The sequence below is a fragment of the Anopheles gambiae genome, chromosome 2, assembly GCF_943734735.2.
Source record: "Anopheles gambiae chromosome 2, idAnoGambNW_F1_1, whole genome shotgun sequence".
Classification (NCBI taxonomy): Eukaryota; Metazoa; Arthropoda; class Insecta; order Diptera; family Culicidae; genus Anopheles; species Anopheles gambiae.
The window spans coordinates 63,950,272-63,957,491 of NC_064601.1; positions in this window are offsets into that span (position 1 = coordinate 63,950,272).

Consider the following 7,220-nt stretch of genomic DNA (forward strand, 5'->3'; position numbering starts at 1 on the left):
ATATACTTCAGCTAACCCTATTGCATACAATAATCATTCCACACATACTTATTCAAATGCAATACATAACCAATGCAATACAATACAAATACAAGCAATAATTTTGTACAATACAGCGATTCGAATTCTACTAACGAATTCTACCAACCAACTAACACGATCCCACACCAGTACGTCCCTAATCCTACACAGCACACTAATGCTCATTATAACCAGTTTACTAACACATATCCGAATACATTATATAATCAATACACTAATAGCTCATTATCACCATCACCATCAAATTTTAATCAGCAAATTCATCCGTTAGAAAGAGAAACTCGCATCACTCATACCAACGAGATGACATATTTACCTAATTACCAAACACCTGGTAAAAATATTAATACACAAGAGCAACCGAACCATTTTTTAGGAATGAACAATGTATGGTAGAACCTGTTCTCCCATACATTGTTATTAAAAATAGAAAAGGAGAATTTCCATTCCTTATCGATACAGGTGCAAACGTTAGTTTTATTAATCCTGAAATTGCAGAATCTTGCGAAACAGCTAAACCATTTGAAATACCTTTAAAAAATATAGCCAGTGCTAGTGGTAAATTTCAATTGAAATCAGCTATCGATTTAAATTTTTTCTATCCTAAAATTAATTGCATTTGTAGATTTATGTTACATTCTTTTCATCATTTTTTTGTAGGGATAATTGGAACAGATATTTTGTATAACTTAAATGCAAGTATCGATTTAGAAAAACAGGTACTTAAATTACATAATTTTTCTCAAACATTACAAATACCATTAAATTTTTATACCTCTTCATCACAGTCATCCAATTCATCATTTAGATTAAATCACTTAAATAATTTTGAACAAACTAAACTTAAAAAAGTGTTAGATTCAAATATGTCTGTTTTCTATGAGCCCAAATTAAAACTTACATGCACTACTAGAGTTGAGTGTTGTATAAATACCACTGACGATATACCAATACACCAAAAGGTATATCCTTATCCAGCAGCGTATACCGAAGAGGTCAATAAACAGATAACAGAATTGCTGGATAATGGTATTATCAGACCTTCGCACTCTGCCTGGACGGCACCTGTATAGGTCCGTCCAAAAAAATCAGACGCCTCTGGAGAAAAAAAAATCGCATGGTGATCGACTATCGCAAGCTAAATCAAAAAACAATAGCTGATCGATATCCCATGCCTGAAATCAATTATGTTATTGATCAACTGAAAGGACACACTCTTTTTACGACGCTAGATTTAGCCTCTGGCTTTTATCAAATAAAAATGAGACCGAGTGATATAGAAAAAACGGCATTTGCTATCAACAACGGCAAATAGGAATTTGTTAGAATGCCATTTGGGCTTAAAAACGGTCCTTCCATATTTCAAAGGGTAATTGATGACGTCCTTCGAGAAGAAATTGGTAAAACTTGTTATGTTTATATGGATGACGTTATTATCTTTGGAAAAAACTTAACTGATCATTTAATTAATCTAGATAAGATTTTGAAACTATTAAATGAAGCAAACTTAAAAGTTCAACTCGACAAATCAGAGTTTTTGCACTCTGAAATTGAATTTTTAGGCTACGTAATTGGATGTAATGGTATAAAACCAAACATTAAAAAAATAGAAGTAATAAGCAATTACCCTATTCCAAAAACCTTAAAAGAACTAAGAGGATTTTTGGGGATGATGGGTTATTACAGGCGATTTGTAAAAGATTTTGCAAAAATTGCAAAACCTCTTACAAACCTCTTAAGGGGAGAGGAGAGTCCATCATCCAACAAAAAAATAGAATTGGAAAAAAATGAAATAGAATGTTTCCATAAGATGAAAAAAATACTTTCATCAGGGGTTTTATATATTTTTTTATCCTGATTATAAAAAAAAACCTTTTGTTTTGGCCTCAGACGCATCCGACTTTGCTATTGGCGCTGTGTTATCACAGGATGAAGATGGAAAAGAACTACCAATTCATTTTGCCTCACGTACCTTATCAAAGGCAGAAGAAAAATACTCTGTACCAGAAAAAGAAATGTTGGCGATTTTCTGGGCACTTAAAACTTTCAGAAACTTTTTGTATTTAGCCACCTTTTAAAATCATTACCGATCACCAACCTTTAACTTTTGCACTGTCATCGAAAAATTCTAATGCAAAGCTAAAACGATGGAAAAGTTATTTGGAAGAGCACGACTATGAACTAATTTATAGGCCCGGTAAAAATAATGTAGTTGCGGACGCTCTAAGTAGAATTGCATTTTCGATGACAGGTACGCAACACTCAGCAGATACTTCTGACGATTTTTTTATTATTGCTACAGAAGCTCCAATCAACGTATTTAAACAACAAATTATTTTAAAAATGGGCCCTGATAATATTGATACTAAAATTTTGTTTAATACTTATAAAAGAATTACTATTTCCATCAGTAATATTAACGAAGCTTCTATTCTTAAAATTTTGCAAGAAAACTTCGATCACTCCAAAATAAATGGCCTATTTACTACTGAAGCTATTATGGGTCAAATTCAAGAAGTCTATAGGACCCATTTTGGGAATCAAAGACTTTTAAAAATTCGTTTTTCTCAAAAAATATTAGAAGATATAGAAGATGAGGAGGAGCAGTACAATTTAATAAAAAAAGAGCATTTTAGAGCTCATAGATGTGCCGAAGAAAATAAAAGCCAGATTCTTCGAAGATTCTATTTTCCTCAAATTAGAAAAAAAATTATTGAATTTATAAAAGAATGTGAAATTTGTCACATAAATAAATACGATAGAAAGCCTGTATCTTACCCTTTACAAAAAACTCCTATTCCTCATAAACCATTTGAAATTACACATATAGTTATCTTCTTTATAGAAAATCATCATTTCATAACTTACATAGATAAGTTTTCTAAGTTTGCTCAAATTAAATTGACTCCAACACGGGCTGCTATAGATGTAGTTCCTATTATTAAAGAATTGATTACAAAATACCATCCTCCAAAAATACTAGTCTTAGACGGTGAAAAGACCTTCAGCAGTAGTGAATTGAAAACTTTTTTCCAATCTCTTGAAATTTCTACCTACGTCACACCTGTTGGTCACAGTGAAATCAACGGTATTATAGAACGGTTTCATTCAACCATTTTAGAGATTTATCGAATCTCAAAGATGGAAAACACGACGTTATCACCACCTGATATCATACAGATATCAGTTCAAAAATACAATAATACCATTCACTCCTCCACAAAATACACACCTCAAGAGATTATCTTACCTTCCATAGACTCATCTAAAATAATAGAAACAGTTTATCAAAATCTTATTCAAAAACAATCACAGGACTTAAAGTATCACAATAAATCACGAAAGGTGGTGCAAATAGCAGAAAACAAACCTATTTATGAAAAAACTAAAGCTAGATTAAAGCACAAACCCAGATTTAAAAAGAAAACAGTTGTTAAGGTAAATAATAGTACAGTAAACCTTGAAGAAAATAGAAAAATTCACAAAAATGATTTGAAAATTGTGAGATAGTTAAGAGTTGAGTTGATCAATGAAACCTTATTTTTGTCTCTTTTGAAGAAAAGAGTTCTGAAATTAGTAATTTTGAAATTTAAATAATTATGCACCATTGTTCATATACATTTTCATGTATTGCACAGGCTACTAGTAGTTAGATAGAATAGATAGAATCTAAACTCCCGCCTAGACTTGCCGCAAATGCTGCCACGCTCCGTGAAATCGAAAATTGCATTCGCTCATTATGCTCAACTATGCATCCCGGAGACGGTTTACTCCTGTTAGGAGACTTCAACCAACCTCTCGTCTCCTGGTCAGCCGCTCAGCATGATCCGGATTTGCCATTTCTGCATTATGAGCCACGTACGCGATCGGCTCTCTCCGCTCTGTTTATGGACGAGATGCATCATAGCGGACTCTTCCAGATCAATGGTCATCTTAACACCAGCGGACGCGTCTTAGACCTGGTGTTTGCAAATAATGCTGTTGCTTCTGTTTGCCTTCCGCTTGAACTTTGCCTCACCCCGCTGTTAGCAATTGACACCTATCACCCGGCGCTTGAGTTGGCCATCCCGCTACCACGAGAGGAATCAGCCGTTCCTGCGCTAACATCACGCCTTGACTACGCGCGGACGGACTTTAACAGGCTCCTGCCGATGATCGCCTCGTTCGCGAATGTCTTCGATTGTTCCCATTACGCCACTCTTGACCTCGCTGTGAAAGATTTTGAGCGGTTCATGTTGCAAGCCCTGAATGAATGCACGCCGGTGAAACGACCTAAACGAGGCCCCCCTTGGGGTGACAGAACGCTGCGCAGGCTCAAAACGGCTAAAGCTGCCGCGTATCGCGATTATTTGTTGCGTAGGTGTCCCGCTGCATTGCGCAACTATAACACTGCGCACTCTCTCTATCGGCGCTATAACAGGTTCCGCTACCTGGGGCACGTACGGCGTACGGTTTTGCGCTGCCGCGGCAATTCACGTGTACTGTGGAACTTCGCAAACAATCGTCGGAAATCCTCTGGTTTTCCTAGCTCCGTCAGTTACAACGGGCGCAACGGCAACAATCCGTCTGCTGTATGTGATATTTTTGCCTCGCGCTTTGCCGCCACCTTCCTTCCAGCTGTAACTGATGAGAGGCAGATAGCCGACGCATTATCAAACGTACCGGTGGATGCTATGGCCCCAAACTTGCCGATCATCGATGAGTATTCAGTCTCGAAAGCGATTGACAGGCTGAAATCTTCGTTTGCTCCAGGGCCTGACGGGATCCCGGCTTCCACGCTTAAGCGTTGTGGCACCACCATCGCGCCTATCCTGGCCTCGATTTTTCGCGACTCGCTGCGTTCGGGCATCTATCCTGCCTGCTGGAAAACTTCGTGGCTTGTTCCAGTGCACAAAAAGGGGGACAAATCAAATGCATGTAATTACCGTGGCATTACATCGCTTTGTGCCTGCGCTAAGGTCTTCGAGCTCCTGGTGTACGAACCTCTCCTCGCAGCTGCCTCGAACTACATTAGCACAGCTCAACATGGATTTGTCCCTCAGCGTTCAACCACCACCAACCTGGTTGAGTTCGTTAGCCTCTGCCACAGGACCATCGATGCCGGCTCGCAGATCGACGCAGTCTACACGGACATCAAGGCTGCCTTCGATAGCGTTCCGCACGCCTTGCTGCTCGCAAAGCTCGAAACGCTTGGTCTGCCTGTGCAGCTGCTGGCCTGGATGCGCTCCTATCTTACTGGTCGCACATACTGCGTGAAGATGGGACCCCATACGTCGCGCCGTATCGATGCTTCTTCTGGGGTGCCGCAGGGGAGTAATCTTGGACCGCTGCTGTTTGTCATTTTCCTGAATGACGTAACACGGTTGCTCCCTCCTGACGGCCACCTACTGTATGCAGACGACGCGAAGCTGTTCCTGCCTATCCGCGACCGGTCAGACCAACTCCGCCTTCAAGCCACTCTAAGTGCCTTCCAGTCATGGTGCTCTTTGAATGGTCTTGAATTGTGCGTCGAGAAGTGTGTTGTCGTTACGTTTGCGAGAAAGCGGTGCCCCTTAGTGTATGACTATGCGTTAAATGGATCTACCATTGGTCGCAAAAGCTGTGTCACGGATCTAGGAGTGCTCCTTGACGAAAAGTTGAGCTTCCACGACCAGCTAGAGCACGTTGTCACTAAGGGTAACCAATTGATCGGCTTACTAAAACAAATAGCACGAGACATCACTGACCCGATTTGCATCAAGACGCTATACTGTGCTTTGGTGCGACCAGTGTTAGAATACGCTTCTGTAGTATGGTGGCCTACAGCTGCTCGTCCCCTAGCTCGTTTAGAGTCGATCCAGCGCAAATTCACGCGGTTCGCTTTGCGCTCCTGGAGTGTCCAACTTGACTATGAGGGACGCTGTGCGTTGCTTGGCATCGAGACGCTGAAGCAGCGGAACTGCAACGCTCAGAGGCTGTTTGTCGCGGGACTTCTTGACAATCGGATCGACTCGCCCGCGCTTCTTTCGAGGCTCAACATGTATGTCCCGCCGAGATCGCTCCGAGCTAGATCGCTACTTGACGTGGAGGAACGCCGCACTCGCTTTGGCTCCTCTGATCCGTTTATTCGTATGTGCCGTGAGTTTAATGTCATTTGTGATCGTCATCAACCTGACATGTCGCGCACCGCATTGTTGAATAGTATTCGTGTCGTGCGACCTTTTACATGTTAATTATGATACTTAAGACTAAGCGTGACAAATGAATGACCGTAATGTGACTATGTTATAATGAATTAATGTAAATGAATTCGCTTCAAGTGGGCCACTTGCGGTCCGTTGAATTTTAATAAATAAATAACAAATAACAAATAATAATTAGTAATGTGGAAGAATTTCAATCCAGCTGAATATGTGAAACAGAAATTTAAAACTATCTTACAGCTTCACGTTAAACTCCCATGCTCTCGTCCCATATAAGGCTTTATATCTTGAGTGAGTATTGCTGACATATAACACTTGTGAATTCAGATTTGAGTGAGAATTGAAAATTATGAAAAAGGCCACTATCGTTCAAACACAAAATATCCGTGAAACTGTAATGTTTCTATGGTGGATAATACAATATGGTTATAATGCCAATCACCTGACAATTTTGCAACGTATGTACAAAAAGCATTATTTCGTGCTTGATATCGGATGCAGGTAGAACATCTAAGAAAGATTTCAAAAAAGGGATGGTAAACCATAAGAACCCAACTCCAAACAGCAGTTTTTCATCGAGATTATGGACGAACACCCTGGCATTTCATACATCGGCTCTATGCATAAAATGTTTCTCCCATCTCTGTTTTTGTTTGGTTATATGCCTGTAATGTTATAGTTTCATCATATGATTCCTTACGATGTGGGCATCGTTCTTTTAAGCTGGGAGGAGTTAACACCAATACTATTTAGCAATACTATTTTGCTTATATGCATGCAAAGTAAATAGGATTCAGAGGTTAAATCTAAGCGAGGTTTTCTAATAAAGATTAATCTGTAAGTAGAATCCAACGAGAACGTTCTTATTTGTGAATCCGAAACACATACATTTAACTCGCATTCCTTTGCAAATTCACCGCAAACGAAAAAATATCTTCACAATTGACACAACCAAAATTTCAAAAGACAGGGACTTTTAACAAAGCATCGAACAAC